The sequence below is a fragment of the Chelonia mydas genome, unplaced genomic scaffold (genome assembly GCF_015237465.2).
Source record: "Chelonia mydas isolate rCheMyd1 unplaced genomic scaffold, rCheMyd1.pri.v2 scaffold_108_arrow_ctg1, whole genome shotgun sequence".
NCBI lineage: Eukaryota > Metazoa > Chordata > Testudines > Cheloniidae > Chelonia > Chelonia mydas.
The window spans coordinates 1-23,200 of record NW_025111245.1 but is presented as its reverse complement, the minus strand read 5'-3'; the positions used below and the strand labels follow the sequence as shown (position 1 = coordinate 23,200).

At 43.8% G+C, this 23,200-nt stretch overlaps 1 pseudogene; it reads left to right on the top strand.

The window, feature by feature from the left end:
- Positions 1 to 10,650: 10,650 nt before the first annotated feature.
- LOC119564965 lies at positions 10,651 to 13,474 on the top strand (annotated as a pseudogene).
- The last annotated feature ends 9,726 nt before the right edge of the window (positions 13,475 to 23,200 follow it).

Sequence of the window (23,200 nt, the reverse complement as noted above, 5' to 3'; positions counted from 1 at the left end):
CATGTAGATGCTGGAGCTCCAGTTTGGGACCCAGGGTACCACAATCCCTAACTTGGGGTTACAAAAGAGTGTAGATTCTGAAACCCGAGCTTAACAAAGTCAGGCTTTGCAAATGTGAGTTCTACTAGCCCAGGGCTTACACTGCAGTGTAGACTTGTCCTCAGAGAGCTAGTGAGTCACTGTGGGGGTGTGGGGGTGTGTTCAGCACAGTGGGGCTCTGGTCTCAGTTTGCACCTCCAGGCACGACTGTAAAAGTGAGAACATTAAACTATGGGCAAGTTTCAACCACCTGCCAGGCTCCTGCTAAGATCCTTTGATTTCATATGTATGATGCAGCAGAGCTCCCCTTAGGAAATGGAGAGATTGAACTAATTTGTGGAATCCCAGCCTAACCCCTAGGCCCGCTGCCTTTCAGACCCATGACACATTTCCCCTCTTTTTCCTGTAATCTGATCTCTTCTGCCTCTGGCTGCTGCCACCCCCTTGCTCCCCTCACCCATACACCGTTTGGTTTTATCTGAGCCCAAAACACAGCTCAGACCCAGGGCAGGGGACAGAGCAATTTTAAAGGCTGGGGAGCCTCCTGCATGGCCTACAGAAGCAGCGGAATCCCAGAGCTGTGCAGGCAGAGGAAGGGGGCAAAGAACAGAGCCACACCCGCTACCAGCACCAGCCATCTTAACAGAAAGCATCACCCAGCCCATCACATAGAACCATAAGACTAGTCATACAGTGTCAGACCAATGGTCCATCTAGCCAAGTGACCTGTCTTCCACAATGGCCAATGCCAGATGTTTCAGAGAGAATGAACAGAACAGGGCAATTATCCAGTGATCCATCCCCTGTCATCCACTCCCAGCTTCTGTCAGTCAGAAGTTTAGGGACATCCATAGCATGGGATTGCTTCCCTGACCATCCTGGCTAATAGCTATTGAGGGACCGATCCTCCAAGAACTTATCTAATTCTTTTAAAAACCCAGTTATACTGTCTTCCAACAGTAGTCAGTGCCAGGTGCCCAGAGGGAATGAACAGAAGAGGTAATGATCAAGTGATCCATCCTTTGTTGCTCATTCCCAGCTTCTGGCAAACAAAGAAGAAATTGTGTGAAGAAATATTTCCTTTTATTTGTGTTAAACCTGCTGCCTATTCATTTCATTTGGTGACCCCTAGTTCTTGTGTTATCAGAAGTAGTAAACAACACTTCCTTAACTACTTTCTCTACACCAGTCATGATTGTATAGACCTCAACCATATCCCCCCCTTAGTCATCTCTTTTTCAAGCTGAAAAGCTCCAGTCTTATTAATCTCTCTTCATATGGAAGCCGTTCCATACTCTTAATCATTTTTGTTGCCCTTTTCTGAATCTTTTCCAATTCCAATATGTCTTTTTTGAGATGGGGCGACCACATTTGCACATAGTATTCAAGATGTGGGTGTACCATGGATTAATATAGAGGCAAGATGATATTTTCTCTCCTGTTATCTATCCCTTTTTTACTTATTCCCACCAGTCTGTTCTCTTTTTTGACTGCCGCTTCACATTGAGTGGATATTTTCAGAGAACTGTCCACAATGACTCCGAGATCACTTCCTTGCGTGGTAACAGATAACTTAGACCCCATCATTCTCATCACTGATTCCCAAGGGGCTGTAAGAGTGTGGCGGAGAGCATGACTTGGTCCCCAGCATGCAGCATCCCTGCTCCCACAATGGTACCTGCCATGTTCCATTCTCTTTGCTGGCCCAGGGTGCCATTTGCAATGTACAATGTTGGTTTTCCAATTTATTTGAACTCTGGGAACATGACCTTGTGTCTGTGAAACTTCGCAACCCAATTAAATGTGACTTATGGATGGTTCTGAACAGTCACCTTCCGACCGGTTGGAGTCTAGAACTTGAAACACCAGGAAAGCTGGTGGGTGCACAAATTCAGGGTTCCTGTTTGGCCCTGTTGTAGAGCAGTCTCCTCCGAAATGCCACTCCTCCCCTGCTCATGACCTCCTCCCAAGCACCCCCTGGTGGCCTGAGTGGTCCTGCAGATCTCTGCCATCCATCTCTCCCTCCTCCAGGCTCCACAGCTGCACTCACAATAGATCGATCTCACCTGCCCTTCCAGCCAGGTTTTATTTATTTTCCAAGTAGGGTGACCAGATGTCTGGATTTTATAGGGACAGTCCCAATTCTTGGGTCTTTTTCTTGTAAGAGCTCCTATTACTCCTCACCCCTGTCCCGATTTTTCACACGTGCTGTCTGGTCACCCTATTTCCAAGAGACAACAAACAAAAAGGAGCATAACAGTATAAGACAATTTTACTGCTGGTCTTAGTCTCTGCTCTCAGGGTCTTTCCTCCAAGGTTATTGCCAAACTCTCTGTCTCTAGCCTTTGATGTCTTTTTATGTTATGGCACTATAGCTTCATTCCATTTTGCACATATATGGAAAAATTATAAGTAGTATTCCTAGGAGCACAAGAAGTGGATTTAAGCGATTGATGATTCAGAGAAAACTTCCTTGGACTAACCAGAGCATATGAATATTCAAATGTCAGTGTGTGAGCAAGCTTGCTAGTGCTATGAATATTGATAGCCCCATTACACTAGTACTTCATAATGGGTACTAGTACATCACAATCGTACATCTTTATAAATTGATTGGACTACATGTATCCTTTATCTGTCCCCACATCATACTCGCAAGTCAATGGAGTTACTTCTGGGATGAATCTGTCTCAGGGTTTACAAAGTCCAAAGAAAGCCAAACAAAGCAGACCCTTGATATAATTTCATGATCACCAGAGAAACTCTTTCATGGGTTGGAGAGAAGATAAAGAAGTAGATTGAAGCACTCCCATAAAAATGTCCAGGACTGAGATCTATGGTGCTGAACTAATGTGCACTGGAGAGACTCCATTGAGTCCAATGGTCAATGGCTCTGGTCCTTAATGAATGACAAGGGGGCTGGTGTAGTTTTTTCAGATTGATTTGAATGAGAAGGGGCAGCTCTTTTTTTTATACACAGCTGTTCTCTGGGAGAAGGTGCCACTGTACAAATTGTCTTGGCAAATTGTCTTAACTTCAGTTACACTACAAATAGGTTTACTTATTCATTACTCTGGCAGAGCAAGTGTTAATATTGACATTATTTCTGTATCATGAGTCTTATGTTGTTTTCCTAACCATTCCCAATAGGTTTTCTTGCCTAATTAGATAATGACAGAATTGCTCAAAAACCAATGTTTTAATGAGCAGCTTATTATAATCCATAATAATGGATGCTGTCTACAAAGTTCTCCAAACTTTGGAGAATTATGTCAATATGAACCTTACTGGCATAACCAGTGCTGGACAATAGCATTTACTCTTTCCCTTTTTTCCCCTTTCAATATCTTCACTTTCAGGCCAAATCATAGAATATCAGGGTTGGAAGGGATCTCAGGAGGTCATCTAGTCCAACCCCCTTGCTCAAAGCAGGACCAATCCCCAATGTTTGCCCCAGATCCCTAAATGGCCCCCTCAAAGATTGAACTCACAACCCTGGGTTTAGCAGGCCAATGCTCAAACCACTGAGCTATCCCTCCCCCTCATCTCTAGCAACATTCTTTTATTCTATATAGGGCTATATTTGGCCCATTGTGTCCAAAGCCATGACAAATCAACCAGGTCACTGCGGCGTGAGTCTATGATCCTTGCTCACATTGACTTGCACTTACTCATAGCAGGAGCCCCAATGAGATCAAGTTCTACTCAGTGCAAGTAAAGCCAGATCGGCTTAGGTTCCAAATAAACTAAAAATTTTAACGTGCACAAGACAGACAAGAAGGGGCTTTATCCCATACATAGCAACATGTTAGAGCATCTCGAAACTATAGGCTCGATTCTGATTTCCTTAAACTGAATAGCCCCTTACTGTGAGAGTGGTCTCATGGACTCCCACCTGCTGAAAAAGTGTGGGTAAGGGCATAAAAATCTGTCATTAAAAAGCCACGAAACTATGTTAAGGAAATAAGCAGAATCTCTTATTTAATCTGGAAGAAACAGTGCAATCCTCAGAGTATTTTATGTCAATGCAACATTAATATAAATCAGTATTGAAACTGATGGTGAAGTGAAATACAATTGGCCAGATTCTAAGCTAGTGTAAATCAGCATCACCCCATTGATGCCAAAGGGGCAGAAAGCCCAACTAATGTAATGTAACTTGATGGAGTGCCACTTAAATTAATGTGGCTATATCTCCAGTGGGTTTAAATCATCTTTCCCCATTGAAATCAATTCCATATGGCTAAATTGAGTGGAAATCCATCAACCTCAACAAAAAACTCACAGGTACAGATTGAAATCAATGGTGCTCCAGCTCCAGTTGGTGTAAGCTAGCATCACTACATTGCAATCAATGGGGCCAGATCCCCAGCAGGTGAAAATCAGCATTAGCTCCATTGGTGCTAATTCGTGAGACCCCAAAGTAAATAGGTGGAGCGCTACTGAACGCATTGGGCCAGAACCATAACTAGTCAAAATTGGTGTCTTTCCATTGAAGTCAATGGGGCTACACACATTGATACAAGAAGAGGAACTGGGCCTTATGACCATAGGATTTCCCAAGGCACATAAATGACTTAGGGGCAAAAGCCCCTTATTGGGGCAGCAGTCTGGCTTGTTATATCCAATTGGCAGATCATGTCCTTAACTTGTAACCTGGTGTAGATATGTAACCCACACACCGCCTGGGTGTGGTGCTCTGTCCCATCTGGTGGCACTGAGACCACTCAGAGAGAGTTTAATGAGTCTACCCTACATCCTTAGTCAAGAGCCATGTTGCTTTTAGCTCATGTGGTAGAGGCTCATGTACTAAGCTGCAGAGGTCCCAAATACAATCCCGACCGCCCAAGACTGGGGTCTGTCGGTGTTACAGATGCACATCAAATTATCCAGCCACAGGGGCAAGTGTGAATTGTGTGATGTTCATAGCTTCCCAACATTAGCCTTAATCCTAACCATACCCCTGCAGAGTTTGGGGAAGTTCTGGGGCAGACTCTTGTTCCATGACTGAACTAACCTGTAGAAGCTACCAGTTCCCCTCGGTCTCATAGAAACATGGGGATTGCCAGACAGGATCAGACACAAGGTCTATCTAGTCCAATAGCCTGTCTATGACAGTGGCTTATACCAGATGCTTCTAAGGAAAGCGGAAGAAGCTCATAGTAGGCAGATGTGGGATAATCTTCCCCCAACATTAGGTCATTGGAGAAGGAAAATAGTGGTATATTAGGTGATGGTCTGTTTCCATCTTGGCATTTGGTCAGAGGCCCATGCAGTGGTTATTCTGAGGTTGTTTAATCAGTTCTCCCTAAGAATCATCTGCATTGTCAGCTTTGTCCACAACCCTCCCTGACTTTGTATAGGTCCATGACCGAGTCTGCACTGGGATCAGAGTGAACCTCACATGATCTATGAGTTTGATGGAAATATTTTCCACATACCAGGCCCGGAGTTCTCTCTCTGATCCCGCATGATTGACATGTACTGTTCTCTGCAGTCCTGGCCTCCTTACAATTCTGTCACGGTAGTGCTGGAATTGAGATTGTGTGATCTTAGCACACCAGGAGTTGAGCACAGTCTAAGAAAAGAGAATATAAAATAGATGGGCCTGTATATTTAACAGCATCCTCTATTGAGATGCACTTTCAGAACAGCTCAGGTATTTGTATGATTTCAGCATCCTTTTACCTGAGTTTCAATCTACAGAGGGCATCCAGCCCAAAGCACTAATGGTAACTGCAATTCACCTTTAAATCAAGAATAAGAAGCCTGTGATTTACAAACAGAATCTCATGAGGTCTAGCCTTACTGAGTACAACAAACTGCAGACACCCTCTAAGTAGAATGCTGGAAGTGTGCTACTCCCATAATAACCCAGTGGTCAGTGGATTGAAACCAGGGTCAGCTAGCCCTGGCCTGTTTATTATTTACGGGTATAAAATGGCCATGACTAAAGTTAGTCTGGAAAGTGGAAAAAAGTTTCTAACCATCAGAGGAGGGAGGTTCAGGAACAGCCTCCCACTAGAATTAGTGGAGTTATACAACCTAACTCGATTTAAAGTGGAACTGAATAAGTTTATGAATGGGATTATATCACGTTGCTGCCTGCAACAGCAGTAGACTGGACTCAATGACCTCGGGAGGTCACTTCCTGTCCTATGTTGCTCTTGGGATTGCCAATATTAACGAGCCTGCATTATGAACAATCATTTTTGTGCAATTCAAAGAAATGGTGCAACCCGAGAAATCAGGATGGTGACCCAGAGAACTTGCCACCTCTCTCACAGCTGTTTATTGATTATTTTTTAAAATCAGTAACTACATTTATTGAGAAAATATCATCCCTGTATATCATCCTTCTAAAGGCGTCCTTCACTCTTTGTTTCTAAGGCTATAGATCAGGGGGTTCAGCATAGGGAACACAGAGATGACGTTGTCTTGGTCCAAGGTGAAGCCAGAACTTGGTCGTAAATACATAAAATCAGAGTATCGTAGAAGGTAGTGACAGCTGTCAGGTGAGAGGCACAGGTACAGAAGGGTTTGAGTGGATCTTCAGGATGGTGTATTAAGAAGACAGCCTGAAACATAAGGCCATAAGAAAAGGAGGACTTGTGGCACCTTAGAGACTAACCAATTTATTTGAGCATGAGCTTTCGTGAGCTACAGCTCACTTCATCGGATGCATGCTGTGGAAATCGCACAAGACATTTTATACACAGACACCATGAAACAATGCCTCCTCCCACCCCACTCTCCTGCTGGTAATAGCTTATCTAAAGTGATCATCAAGTTGGGCCATTTCCAGCACAAATCCAGGTTTTCTCACCCTCCGCCCTCCCACAAACAAACTCACTCTCTTGCTGGTAATAGCCCATCCAAAGTGACCACTGTCTTCACAATGCGTATGATAATCAAGGTGGGCCATTTCCTGCAGAAATCCAGGTTCTCTCACCCCCTCACCCCCCTTCAAAAACCACACACACAAACTCACTCTCCTGCTGGTAATAGCCTATCCAAAGTGACCACTCTCCCTACAACCTGCATGAAAATCAAAGTGGGCCATTTCCAGCACAAATCCAGGTTTTCTCACTCCCCCACCCCCATACTCACACAAACTCACTCTCCTGCTGGTAATAGCTCATCCGAAGTGACCACTCCCCCTACAATGTGCATGATAATCAAGGTGGGCCATTTCCAGCACAAATCCAGGTTTTCTCATCCCCCCCCCCCCCCCCACACACACACAAACTCACTCTCCTGCTGGCAATAGCTCATCCAAACTGACCACTCTCCCCACACTGTGCATGGCAATCAAGGTGGGCCACTTCCAGCATAAATCCAAGTTTAACCAGAACGTCTGGGGGCGGGGGGAAGGAAAAAACAAGGGGAAATAGGCTACCTTGCATAATGACTTAGCCACTCCCAGTCTCTATTTAAGCCTAAATTAATAGTATCCAATTTGCAAATGAATTCCAATTCAGCAGTTTCTCGCTGGACTCTGGATTTGAAGTTTTTTTGTTGTAAGATAGCGACCTTCATGTCTCTGATTGCGTGACCAGAGAGATTGAAGTGTTCTCCAACTGGTTTATGAATGTTATAATTCTTGCCATCTGATTTGTGTCCATTTATTCTTTTACGTAGAGACTGTCCAGTTTGACCAATGTACATGGCAGAGGGGCATTGCCGGCACATGATGGCATATATCACATTGGTGGATGTGCAGGTGAACGAGCCTCTGATAGTGTGGCTGACGTTATTAGGCCCTGTGATGGTGTCCCCTGAATAGATATGTGGGCACAGTTGGCAACGGGCTTTGTTGCAAGGATAGGTTCCTGGGCTAGTGGTTCTGTTGTGTGGTATGTGGTTGTTGGTGAGTATTCGCTTCAGGTTGGGGGGTTGTCTGTAGGCAAGGACTGGCCTGTCTCCCAAGATTTGTGAGAGTGTTGGGTCATCCTTCAGGATAGGTTGTAGATCCTTAATAATGCGTTGGAGGGGTTTTAGTTGGGGGCTGAAGGTGACAGCTAGTGGCGTTCTGTTATTTTCTTTGTTAGGCCTGTCCTGTAGTAGGTGACTTCTGGGAACTCTTCTGGCTCTATCAATCTGTTTCTTCACTTCCGCAGGTGGGTATTGTAGTTGTAAGAATGCTTGATAGAGATCTTGTAGGTGTTTCTCTCTGTCTGAGGGACTGGAGCAAATGCGGTTGTATCGCAGAGCTTGGCTGTAGACGATGGATCGTGTGGTGTGGTCAGGGTGAAAGCTGGAGGCATGTAGGTAGGAATAGCGGTCAGTAGGTTTCCGGTATAGGGTGGTGTTTATGTGACCATTGTTTATTAGCACTGTAGTGTCCAAGAAGTGGATCTCTTGTGTGGACTGGACCAGGCTGAGGTTGATGGTGGGATGGAAATTGTTGAAATCATGGTGGAATTCCTCAAGGGCTTTTTTTCCATGGGTCCAGATGATGAAGATGTCATCAATATAGCGCAAGTAGAGTAGAGGCGTTAGGGGACGAGAGCTGAGGAAGCGTTGTTCTAAATCAGCCAACATTTTTATTCGCTTTAGGTTGGGGGGTTGTCTGTAGGCAAGGACTGGCCTGTCTCCCAAGATTTGTGAGAGTGTTGGGTCATCCTTCAGGATAGGTTGTAGATCCTTAATAATGCGTTGGAGGGGTTTTAGTTGGGGGCTGAAGGTGACAGCTAGTGGCGTTCTGTTATTTTCTTTGTTAGGCCTGTCCTGTAGTAGGTGACAGACAACCCCCCAACCTGAAGCTACTTCTTTTGGAGCATCCAGATGCCTACCCCTTCCACCTCAAAGGAGAAGAGATTTGACCAGGGGTCTCCCACCTCTCCTGTGGGCACTCTAGTTGCTGAAATATGGGATATTCTGGTGTGGTTCTCTCTCAATCTCTCCTGTTAGAGCTGTTCTATTTTGGGATCTGTGATTTATTATCCCCAGCCTCCAGGAGACATCAAAGACATTTTAATGATCTCTTCTGACATTCTATCAGGGGGTAGCCATGTTCGTCTGTATCCACAAAAACAACACGGTGTCCGGTGGCACCTTAAAGGCTAACAGATTTATTTGAGCATAAGCTTTTGTGGGTAAAGAACCCACTACTTCAGATGCATGGAGTGAAAATTACAGATGCAGGCATTGTTATCCTGACACATGAAGAGAAGGGAGTTCCCTCACAAGTGGAGAGCCAGTGCTGGCAGGGCCGATTCAATCAGGGTAGATGTGGTCGACTCCCAATAATTGAGGAGGAGGTGTCCGGTTTGGCCAATGTACATGGTAGAGGGGCATTGCTGGCACATGATGGGATATATCACATTAGTAGACGTGCAGGTGAATGAGCCCCTGATGGTGTGGCTGATGTGGTTGGGTCCTCTGAAGGCGTGACTGGAGTCGAATAGGGACTGGGAGTGGCTGGCTCACTACAAAAGCAGCTTTGCCGCTTCTGGAATTGACACCTCCTCATCAGTTATTGGGAGCCAAACCAGCCCATCACTTCCTCCACCAAATACAATGGAATTTACTGAGTGTACACCTACCCCATGACTGGTAAGAAATGTCATTATTATTATCTTTTGAGCATCTCTTTGTGAATGTGGCAGTGAAATTCCATAGAAACAGAATGACCATACTGGGTCAGACCAAAGGTCCATCTAGCCCAGTCTCCTGTCTTCTGACAGTGGCCAGTGCCAGGTGCCCCAGGGGGAATGAACAGAACAGGGAATCATCAAGTGATCCGTCCCCTGTCGCCCATTCCCAGCTTTTGGCAAACAGAGGCTAGGGACTCCATCCCTGCCCATCCTGGCTAATAGCCATTGATGGACCTATCCTCCATGAGTTTATCTAGTTCTTTTTTGAAGCCTGCCCTCAAAACACCTTCTGGCAAGGAGTTCCACAGGTTGACTTAGTATTTATCCCTAGGAGACGCATTTTCTCATTTCTAGGCTCTGTGAATCTGAGAGTCAAAAGTAACCATAGAATCAGTTACAGTCCACACCACTTACAAATGTTAGTACCTCTGGGAGGATTTGTAGGAGGGAGGAAAAATAATGCACATGGTGACAAAGAATGTCTGTAAAACATACACTGACTCCAAAAAGACAGTGACACTTTAAGGCTACATAGACAGTGATACCAAACTTTTCCGCTGGGGCTGCCTCATATTAGGCACCTATATTTCTATTTAGGCACCTATATAAAAGGGGCACTGAGCATCCCTTGTGCCCTTTGAGGTCGTTCGGATTAGGAAGAGAAAATCAATGACCATGAATAAACTCTATAGCATTGATTATTTGTGTACATTGATAGGAGATTATTTGCCTCCCTTCTAAACTAAACACTCCCAATCTATATATCTCTTATTTTATAGAAGATTTGACCCACTGGATGGTTTCATGCATATTAACACAGAGTATACAATATTTCTGTAGCTGGAACATATCCTATCTCTAATGGAAAGCATGTGGGTAATACAAAGAGAACATTCCCTAGGAGTGTCCTTTGATGTATTATGTTTGTTCCTATGAAACAGTGTATAATCACAGGGATTATGAGGGATCTGTACTCAATCTTTATTGCCCCTTGATTAATTGTAATCCTTATTTTTATTTTTCACCAGCAGAGGAGAGAGTTTCTGGAATAAATGGCAGAGAGAAACCACACCACGGTGACAGAGTTCATTTTCGTAGGATTCACAGATCATCCAGATGTACAGATCCCCCTCTTTATGTTGTTCCTAGTGATGTATGTGGTCAGCCTGATGGGGAATCTTGGGATGATAGCGTTAATCATGGTTGAAACCCGACTTCATACCCCCATGTACTTTTTCCTAAGCCAGATGTCCATTGTAGATATTGGGTATTCCACAGCCATAGCTCCCAGGCTGCTCATGACCTTTGTAGCAGAGACGAGAGCCATTCCTTTCATGGAGTGTGCAGCACAACTATTCTTCATCTGTTTCTTTGTGACCAGTGAATGTTGCCTCCTGGCTGTGATTGCGTATGACTAAATCACACCTTGGAATGGCGCATAGATATACCCAATACCCATTGGGGGGGGATGATTTTTAGAACTTGCTACAGTCCTTATATTAGCTATAACATATGGTCATCTACATGTATTATTGCCCTTTGGTACTCGTGACTCTCTAAAGTTGAGCAGATCTTTCCATTTAAAATCTAGCTTTCAGGAAGAAAAAAAGACATTCAATGACATGAATGTCTCTACAGGTACGTATTAGCCCTGCAACATCTTTCTGCTGGGGATTCCCAACGTTAGACACAGATCCTTTGTAGGACCTTTGCTTTGAGTTTCAGTGGTGCCATGTGCCATCAACTCCAACTGACATTAATGGGAGCTAGAAGAGAAAACCAGTGTAAATGAAAACGTTCTACACCATTCATTATTGTCTATACATTTACAAGAGATGATTTACCTCCTTTCCAAACTAATCTGATTTAACAACAGAGAGGGCGGGCAGGAGAGACATGGATGGCAAAGCCCTGTGCCCTAAAGGATATTTCTGGCATGGGAACGATTGAGATTTGGACAGTCTCTCGTATTGTGGCGGAATCTCTGCACATATTTAATTGAATGTAAAACAATGCACAGTGTTTTGTGTTTCTGTAAGGAGACGGTGCACTAGCTCCAGGGGGAAGTGTGTGCATAACCCATAATACATTCCCCAAGACACACTATTTCACAGGAGCAGTCAGAGTTGTTACAAGGAATCTACACATGCTCCCTTTTTGGCTCCTGTTTACTTGCAAATTTAGATTTCCCACCCATGCCGCCTCATACCATGGTGACACAGTTGATTTTTCTGGGATTCATGGACCACCCAGAGCTGCAGGTCCCACTCTTCATGTTGTTCCTACTAAGCTATGTTATCACACTGGTAGGGAATCTTGGGATGACTGTTTTAATCAGGATTGACTCCCATCTTCACACCCCTATGTGTTTCTTCCTCAGTAATCTGTCCATTGTAGATGTTGGTTATTCCTCTGTCATTGCGCCTAAGGTGCTCATGACTTCTGTAGCAGAGAGTAATAGAATCATTTCATTCACTGAGTGTGCCATGCAATTTTTCTTTGTCTGTGTCTTTGTGACCAATGAATGATGCCTCCTGGCCACCATGGCCTCTCACCGCTTCACAGTCATCTGTAACCCACTGCTGTAGAGGGTCATCATGTCCAGGAAACCCTGTGTGCTGATAGATGTTGTGTCTTTGTGAATTCAATGGCCCGAACAATTTGTATATTCAGCGTGTCTTTCTCTCACCCCAGGGTCAGCAATCATTTCTTCTCTGACATCCCTCCCCATCCTTAAGCTGTCCTGCTCTGACATACACAACACAATGATGTTATTCATTTCACCTTGTTGACTATATTTGTCAAGATTACTATGCTAGTTGTTCTAGATAGTCTCTTATATGTACAGCCTCGTCGCCATCTGTGATCAGATGTTGGCTGCGTGTGTGTTCGTTCAGTGTGCTGTCCCAGCTCTGTGGAGATAGCAGACCTCAATTAAACAGCCCAAGAAATCCACAGACTCAATTTTCAGTGAAGGCACCTGGCCAGGTTTACTGTCAATAGAGCACAGTACTAGCCCCTGGATGGATAGTCAGAGCTGTATGCTTGTGTCAATGGACGCAACTCAGTCAGTGGTGGGACTCTGCACTGCTCCCTAGGCTGGCCAAAGACACTCCCTCTGAGATACATCTTTATACACAAATACAAACAAGTGACGTATTGCCCCTGACGTATCAGAGTGACACCCTCTGACGTATTAGGGTGCCACCCATTGACGGATCCAAGGGCTGCCCATTACCTTGTACATGTTGGTTTGATTAAAACATCCCTATCCATCATGCTGTCATCCTGACCTTATCCTTAAGATGGGTCAGCGTGCTCCTGTTATCTCTGGGGAATGTGTTTGGTATCGAGGTGTTCTGGTACCGCCTTTCTGGAATGTGCTGGCATATATATTCTTGTGCCTAGCACTAGTTAAGCACGTGTGATTCTGCAATATCAGCCCTGTTCTTGCCAGATTCTGTGAACAGGGCCTGCCTCTTGCTCACAGCTTGGCTTTGCTTTAGATCTGCAAAGTTTTGGTTACTTTAGCTCAGGCTTTAGGCCTCACACCAGGACTCTGAAACATGGCCTTATGTTTCAGGCTGTCTTCTTAATACACCATCCTGAAGATCCACTCAAACCCTTCTGTACCTGTGCCTCTCACCTGACAACTGTCACTACCTTCTACGATACTCTGATTTTATGTATTTATGACCCAGTTCTGGCTACACTGTGGACCAAGACAACGTCATCTCTGGGTTCCCTATGCTGAACCCCCTGATCTACAGCCTTAGAAACAAGGAGTGAAGGACGCCTTTAGAAGGATGATATACAGGAAGATATTTTCTCAATAAATGTAGTTACTGATTTTAAAAAAATAATCAATAAACAGCTGTGAGAGAGGGGGCAAGTTCTCTGGGTCACCATCCTGATTTCTCGGGTTGCACCATTTCTTTGAATTGCACAAAAATGGCTGTGCATAATGCAGGCTCGTTAATATTGGCAATCCCAAGAAAGCAACATAGGACAGGAAGTGACCCCCCGAGGTCATTGAGTCCAGTCTACTGCTGTTGCAGGCAGCAACGTGATATAATCCCATTCATAAACTTATTCAGCTCCACTTTAAATTGAGTTAGGCTGTATAACTCCACTAATTCTAGTGGGAGGCTGTTCCTGAACCTCCCTCTTCTGATGGTTAGAAACTTTCTTCCACTTTCCAGACTAGCTTTAGTCATGGCCATTTTATACCCGTAAATAATAAACAGGCCAGGGCTAGCTGACCCTGGTTTCAATCCACTGACCACAGGGCTATTATGGGAGCAGCACACTTCCAGCATTCTACTTAGAGGGTGTCTGCAGTTTGTTGTACTCAGTAAGGCTAGACCTCATGAGATTCTGTTTGTAAATCACAGGCTTCTTATTCTTGATTTAAAGGTGAATTGCAGTTACCATTAGTGCTTTGGGCTGGATGCCCTCTGTAGATTGAAACTCAGGTAAAAGAATGCTGAAATCATACAAATACCTGAGCTGTTCTGAAATTGCATCTCAATAGAGGATGCTGTTAAATATACAGGCCCATCTATTTTATATTCTCTTTTGTTAGACTGTGCTCAACTCCTGGTGTGCTAAGATCACACAATCTCAATTCTAGCACTACTGTGACAGAATTGTAAGGAGGCCAGGACTGCAGAGTACAGTACGTCTCAATCATGTGGGATCAGAGAGAGAACTCCAGGCTTGGTATGTGGAAAATATTTCCATCAAACTCATAGATCATGTGAGGTTCACTCTGATCCCAGTGCAGACTCAGATATGGACCTATACAAAGTCAGGGAGGGTTGTGGACAAAGCTGACAATGCAGATGATTCTTAGGGAGAACTGATTAAACAACCTCAGAATAACCACTGCATGGGCCTCTGACCAAATGCCAAGATGGAAACAGACCATCACCTAATATACCACTATTTTCATTCTCCAATGACCTAATGTTGGGGGAAGATTATCCCACATCTGCCTACTATGAGCTTCTTCTGCTTTCCTTAGAAGCATCTGGTATAAGCCACTGTCATAGACAGGCTATTGGACTAGATAGACCTTGTGTCTGATCCTGTCTGGCAATCCCCATGTTTCTATGAGACTGAGGGAAACTGGTAGCTTCTACAGGTTAGTTCAGTCATGGAACAAGAGTCTGCCCCAGAACTTCCCCAAACTCTGCAGGGGTATGGTTAGGATTAAGGTTAATGTTGGGAAGCTATGAACATCGGACAATTCACACTTGCCCCTGTGGCTGGATAATTTGATGTGCATCTGTAACACCGACAGACCCCAGTCTTGGGCGGTCGGGATTGTATTTGGGACCTCTGCAGCTTAGTACATGAGCCTCTACCACATGAGCTAAAAGCAAAATGGCTCTTAACTAAGGATGTAGGGTAGACTCATTAAACTCTCTCTGAGTGGTCTCAGTGCCACCAGATGGGACAGAGCACCACACCCAGGCGGTGTGTGGGTTACATATCTACACCAGGTTACAAGTTAAGGACATGATCTGCCAATTGGCTATAACAAGCCAGATTGCTGCTCCAATAAGGGGCTTTTGCCCCTAAGTCATTTATGTGCCTTGGAAAATCCTATGGTCATAAGGTCCAGATCCTCTTCTTGTATAAATGTATGTAGCCCCACTGACTTCAATGGAAAGACACCAATTTTGACTAGTTATCTTTCTGGCCCAATGCCTTCAGTAGCGCTCCACCTATATATATAGATATAGCCACATTAATTTAAGTGGCACTCCATCAAGTTACATTACATTAGTTGGGCTTTCTGCCCCTTTGGCATCAATGGGGTGATGCTGATTTACACTAGCTTAGAATCTGGCCAATTGTATTTCACTTCACCATCAGTTTCAATACTGATTTATATTAATGTTGCATTGACATAAAACACTCTGAGGATTGCACTGTTTCTTCCAGATTAAATAAGAGATTCTGCTTATTTCCTTCACATAGTTTCGTGGCTTTTTAATGACAGATTTTTATGCCCTTACCCACACTTTTTCAGCAGGTGGGAGTCCATGAGACCACTCTCACAGTAAGGGGCTATTCAGTGTAAGGAAATCAGAATCGAGCCTATAGTTTCGAGATGCTCTAACATGTTGTTATGTATGGGATAAAGCCCCTTCTTGTCAGTGACCTGGTTTGATTTGTCATGGCTTTGGACACAATGGCCAAATATAGCCCTGGAATAAAAGAATGATGCCAGAGATGACTTTGGCCTGAAAGTGAAGATATTGAAAGGGGAAAAAAAGGGAAAGAGTAAATGCTATTGTCCAGCACTGGTTATGCCAGTAATGTTCATATTGACATAATTCTCCAAAGTTTGGAGAACTTTGTAGACAGCATCCATTATTATGGATTATAATAAGCTTCTGTGGGCCTCATTAAAACATTGTTTTTTGAGCCATTCTGTCATTATCTAATTAGGCAAGAAAACGTATTGGGAATGGTTAGGAAAACAACATAAGAATCATGATACAGAAATAATGTCAATATTAACACTTGCTCTGACAGAGTAATGAATAAGTAAACCTATTTGTAGTGTAACTGAACTTAAGACAATTTGCCAAGACAATTTGTACAGTGGCGCCTTCTCCCAGAGAACAGCTGTGTATAAAAAAAAGAGCTGCCCTTCTCATTTAAATCAATCTGAAAAAACTATACCAGCCCCCTTGTCATTCATTAAGGACCAGAGCCATTGACCATTGTACTCAGTGGAGTCTCTCCAGTGCATATTAGTTCAGCACCATAGATCTCAGTCCTGGACATTTTTATGGGAGTGCTTCAATTTACTTCTTTATCTTCTCTCCAACCTATGAAAGCGTTTCTCTGGTGATCATGAAGTTATATCAAGAGTCTGCTTTGTTTGTCTTTCTTTGGACTTTGTAAACCCTGAGACAGATTCATCCCAGAAGTAACTCCATTGACTTGCGAGTATGATGTGGGGACAGATAAAGGATACATGTAGTCCAATCAATTTATAAAGATGTACGATTGTGATGTACTAGTACCCATTATGAAGTACTAGTGTGATGGGGCTATCAATATTCATAGCACTAGCAAGCTTGTTCACACACTGACATTTGAATATTCATATGCTCTGGTTAGTCCAGGGAAGTTTTCTCTGAATCATCAATCACTTAAATCCACTTCTTGTGCTCCTAGGAATACTACTTATGATTTTTCCATATATGTGCAAAATGGAATGAACCTATAGTGCCATAACATAAAAAGACATCAAAGTTACTCTATTGATTACCATCATGATGTTCTTAAACTGGCAATGGGAGTTCCAGTTAATGTTGCATGGGCAATGCTCATTCTGGTATTTCCTAACTTGAGAGTGCCTGATTTTGCAGCTTTTTGGTTCTTTGTGCATTTCCTAATTTTTATGGCTTACTTTACTGACGAGACCAACCTTTATGACAAAGGGTTTTTTTGGTGTGTGCATGATGTATCCATTATTTACCTGTCCAGTATCAATAGTATGTGCTTTACAAGGCAGAAAAAGTAAGGACACTCCCTAATTCAAAGACCCTATGGTCGAAGGAAGACTGAAAAATACAAAGAAAGCAGGGTATATAAGAACTAGCAATTTCTTTTTCTTTTGATGAATAATCATTATTACTATTAAAGAAAGAGTGGTGCATTGGGGAACTTGCGTGGTGAGGATGTTCCATGCAGAGGAAGCAATTTGAAAACACACAGGGACTGGAATGGGAGAAAGAAACACATGGTATTGGTGCTAGCTGTACTGGTAAAGCAGAGAGGGTGGGAGGTGATGTAGAAAAGACCTAGATTTTTGATTATGGCCTGTCTCTGTAAATAGCCCTGTACTGGGGTGGTTTGGCATTTTAAGGACGGGAGTCCTGAGCTCAGCCAACTCTAGCAGCTACGAAGGCCCACCTGAACACGGGTCAGTGGATTCTCTTACTGATAAGCTGGGAGCAGAAGAGGAAGTGTCTGAGAGAGTTGCAGGAGCTGCAGAGAAAGGAAGGAGCAGCAAGGAAGGCTAGAGACAGAGAGTTTGGCAATAACCTTGGAGGAAAGACCCCGAGAGCAGAGACTAAGGCCAGCAGTAAAATTGTCTTATACTGTTATGCTCCTCTTTGTTTGTTGTCTCTTGGAAATAGGGTGACCAGACAGCACGTGTGAAAAATCGGGACGGGGTGAGGAGTAATAGGAGTTCTTAGAAGAAAAAGACCCAAGAATTGGGACTGTCCCTATAAAATCCAGACATCTGGTCACCCTACTTGGAAAATAAATAAAACCTGGCTGGAAGTGCCGGCGAGACTGATCTGTTGTGAGTGCAGCTGTGGAGCCTGGAGGAGGGAGAGATGGATGGCAGAGTTCTGCAGGACCACTCAGGCCACCAGGGGGTGCTTGGGAGGAGGTCATGAGCAGGGGAGGAGTGGGGTTTGGGAGGAGACTGTTCTACAACAGGGCCAAACAGGAACCCTGAATTTGTGCACCCACCAGCTTTCCTGGTGTTTCAAGTTCTAAACTCCAACCTGGTGGGAAGGCAGCTGTTCAGAACCATCCATAAGTCACATTTAATTGGGCTGCAAAGTTTCACAGACACAAGGTCATGTTCCCAGAGTTCAAATAAATTGGAAAACCAACATTGTACATTGCAAATGGCACCCTGGGCCAGCAAAGAGAATGGAACATGGCAGGTACCATTGTGGGAGCAGGGATGCTGCATGCCGGGGACCAAGTCATGCTCTCTGCCACACTGTTACAGCCCCTTGGGAATCAGTGATGAGAATGATGGGGTCTAAGTTAGCTGTTACCACTCAAGGAAGTGATCTCAGAGTCACTGTGGACAGTTCTCTGAAAACATCCACTCAATGTGAAGCGGCAGTCAAAAAAGAGAACAGACTGGTGGGAATAAGTAAAAAAGGGATAGATAATAGGACAGAAAATATCATCTTGCCTCTATATTAAACCATGGTACGCCCACATCTTGAATATTGTGTGCAAATGTGGTCGCCCCATCTCAAAAAAGATATTTTGGAATTGGAAAAGATTCAGAAAAGGGCAAGAAAAATGATTAAGGGTATGGAACGGCTTCCATATGAAGAGAGATTAATAAGACTGGAGCTTTTCAGCTTGAAAAAGAGATGACTAAGGGGGGGATATGATTGAGGTCTATACAATCATGACTGGTGTAGAGAAAGTAGTTAAGGAAGTGTTGTTTACTACTTCTGATAACACAAGAACTAGGGGTCACCAAATGAAATGAATAGGCAGCAGGTTTAACACAAATAAAAGGAAGTATTTCTTCACACAAAGCACAGTCAACCTGTGGAACTCCTTGCCAGAAGATATTGTGAAAGCCAAGACTATTACAGGGTTCAAAAAAGAACTAGATACACTCATGGAGGATTGGTCCATCAATGGCTATTAGCCAGGCTGGGCAGGGATGGTGTCCCTTGCCTCTGTTTGCCAGAAGCTGGGAATGAGCAACAAAGGACGGATCACTTGATCATTACCTCTTCTGTTCATTCCCTCTGGGCACCTGGCACTGGCTACTGTTGGAAGACAGGATACTGGGCTAGATGGACCTTTGGTCTGGCCCAGTATGTCCGTTCTTATGTTCTTATGTAATGATGTTAAACCTACTCAGGGCCATTATACCAGCACAGTATAGCCACAAAATACTGCAGTCTGGTCACACTCTCTCACAACTGGGCCCTGATTTTCTTCAAATCCTTTCACCTCTATCCACAGCTTTATTCCATGGCTTCTCTCTCTTCCTTTTAATGGTCATTTCTGAATCAGCTAGTGGATCATTTTCAAAGCATCTGGTCTACGGAATCCTTCATGTCTCAATCCAGAGTTTAGGATATTTGCCACAGAGGAGGAAAGGAAGGGGCAGGACTTTGGGAATTCATATGAAACACATTTCTTATTAATTCAACTCCCCTCCCTTCTATCTCCTTTTTACGCAAAAATGCCCTGCACTATGAATGTCAGGCGTGGTATCTACGAGAAAGGCACACACACACCACACCAAAGGCATCCCGATGGCTCGGTTATAGGAATGTTCTTATTGATAATGGTAACCATTTTCTACATCTGTTTGAGCCACATCACTGGACTCTTATTGAGGGGTGACATCTTATTCCTGCAGTAGTGAATGGGACAGCTCATGTGGATCGGCATTCCCCAACATAAGTAAGGTATTTGAGATGTGTGTAAAGGACATATATGGTGCCAGCTACTGCAACAATTGAGTATCTCACAACCTTCTCATGACTGTGTCCTCAGAACACCTCTGTGAAATAAGGAAGTGCTATTAACCCCATTTTACAGAGTTTTAAATGAGGGGCTAAGTGACTTGTCCAAGGTCACACAGCAAATCTGTGGCAGAGATAGGAATTTAACTCGTCTTCTAAATTCCAGGCGAGCACCCAGACTGCCGGCCCTTCCTTCCTGTTTGGCCTTTTGCTCTCAGTATTGATCAAAGTATTCGTTCACCTGCTGCAACACTAGATATGCTCTTGGGTATAAACATAATGACGATAATCAAATATATTGGGAGTATGTAAATATGTGCATCTGAAGACATGCCTTGAACGTCAGTTGCAATGGGCATTGTTAGCAGAGAAGTACAGTTTTGTGTCTGTAGAATTAAACTTTATGCTCCTTAACCCTTTTCCTGCTGAAAGAAATGTCATATTCTGAACAGAGATAACAGGGTTATTGTTCTGTATCATTATAGGTCAGAGATCAAGAAGTGTTGGGAAGACATAAAGAGACTCAGATTCCTGGGTTTTTTAAAGTGACTTAAACATGCTGAAAGCAACAATACCTTCATCTAGTTGAACTTCCTTCATAACACAGGCACAAGTCCCTCACCCCTTAATTTATCCATCGAGCCCATGAATTCTCTTCGAGCTATAGTATATGATTTAGAAAGATATATCACCTTGATTTTAAGACATTACGTGATGGAACATCCGCCACAGTAATAAGTAATTTGTTCCAATAATTAATTACCCTCAGGAAGAAAAGGTGCACCTCATATCTTGACTGAGTTTATTTAGCCTCCAGCCACTGAATTTTATGCCTCTGTCTGCAGAATTGAAGATCCATACCCGACTGGAAATCTTTGTCCCACACAGGCACATATATAGCATGCTTAAGGCACTTCTTGACCTTCCCTTGGATAAACTAAGTAATAAAAATAAGATATATCAGTAGAACTCCTTATTTTCAGGGCCAGATCCTCATTTGCTGTCATTTGTGTAGCTCCTTTGACTTCAAGTGACTTCAATGAAAGTATACAACAACCTAGGGTCTGGAAACTGAGTTCCTAAAACACAAGCCAATATTTGAGGTGTATAAGAAGAATTTCAACTGTCAGCAGTAGAGCTGTGCAGAGGACAGTGATTGCCATGGGATGTTGTGAAGGCCAAAAGTATAACTGGGTTTTTAAAAGAATTAGATAAGTTCTTGGAGGATCGGTCCATCAATAGCTATTAGCCAGGATGGTCAGGGACACAATCCCATGCTATGGATGTCCCTAAACTTCTGACTGACAGAAGCTGGAAGTGGATGACAGGGGATGGATCACTGAATAATTGCCCTGTTCTGTTCATTTTCTCCGAAACATCTGGCATTGGCCATTGTGGAAGATCAAAGGATCTTAGCAGGAGCCTGGCAGGTGGTTGAAACTTGCCCGTAGTTCAATGTTCTCACTTTTACAGTCGTGCCTGGAGGTGCAAACTGAGACCAGAGCCCCATTGTGCTGAACACACACCCACACCCCCACAGTGACTCACTAGCTCTCTGAGGACATGTCTACACTGCAGTGTAAGCCCTGGGCTAGTAGAACTCACATTTGCAAAGCCTGAGTTTGTTAACCTCGGGTTTGAGAATCTACACTCATTTGTAACCCCAGGTTAGGGATTGTTGTATCCTGGGTCCCAAACTGGGGCTCCAGCATCTACACGGCATTATGTGACCCCCATTTCAACCACCCATATCTCAGAGTTCCTAGCATGCTTCCAAAATGTGACCACTCTAGCTCTTTGTTCGTGGTGCAGTGTGGGAACACTTTATTGTCCAGAGGACAAAGAAACTCAGCCTTTGGGATATTTTTGGCTGACTCCCAGAACAGGAGTCCAGAGGGGCTGCATCTACACCAAGCGTAAACCCTGGTTCTTAGCTTGACTCAGGCTCAGACCTTCTATCACTGTGGGGTCCTCGGACCCGGGCTTTGAGCCCTTGGTTAGTGCAATTTATGTGGAGATGGAAGGGGGCTTGAGTTGACTTGAGCAGGAGTTCAAACCCTGGGCTTACATTGCAGTGTGGACGTACCCTGAGGTGACTGGTGCTTCAGGTATTCACTGTTGTAATTCGCCATGCCCAAACATTTCAGAAATGGCCAGTGATTTTGTGCCAACTTCAGTCCCCTCGATCCCTCATTTCCAGAAATAAAAGATCCATCACTCCAGCTGAAGTCAAGGGGAGCTGCAAGTACTCAGCACTTAGGAAAATAGGGCCCAAGGTCTTTCACATTGAGATCCCAATAACCATGGCATTCACCAACAATGACTATCCTTGAAAATGTGTCTGTATATGTTTGGTCACCTAAACTACCTGGTCTTTAATTGCGACTCCTAAACTCACAAAGAGTTGTGTGTGGGGGAGGGAGGGAAAGAGATTTTTGGTGTGAGTACTGAAAAAATAGTATATCTGAGTGAGCATTCATGACATTCTCCCTTTCAACAGACACAGTTTTCAATATAATTACACACACTCAAATGCCTCCCAAAAAACAGATGAGTTGGGCTGTGGATCTGATTGAAGCAAAATCACAAAATTTATTGGAACAAATATCTGTCAATGTTTTTGGAGTATCAAACCAGTCCTGGTTATTGCTCATGACTCCATGGTTGTAGTGTGAACTTTTCCCTTTTATTCAGTAATTCTAAACAATATTTGAATCACACTCTTACATCTCGCACTGAAAAATCAATTTCAAAGTATTTTAATATGGGTACAGGGGAGCCAAACCATCAGTTAATAACCAACATGGCCTTTTTATGCACAAAAGGTGTCTACTCAGAAAAGCATCTCTGTCTGAGGCAGCACTTTAATACACGTTTAACTTTAAACATATGGTTACGTCCCACTGAAGTCAAAGGGAGACATACTTAAACATGTGCTTATGGACTTTCTGAATCAGAGCACATGGTCTAGTTTACACTAAGGGAACAGGTCAATCGAAGCTACATAACTTGAGTTTTGTTAGTAGCGTCACTCAAATAGACGTAGCTTAGATCTACTTACAGCGGGGTCCACACTTCGCTGAGTCTACAGAAGAAACTCTCCTGTTGACTCCCCTTACTCATCTCTTTCTGGTGGAGTACCAGAGTCAATGGCAGAACAATCGGGGTCGATCCAGTGAGTCTTCACTAGACCTGCTAAATTGTCCCCCAGTGGATCGATCGCAGCAGCATTGATCCACCCCATAGTGGAGACAAGCCCTATGTGTGCAGAGCAGCTGTTGAAGG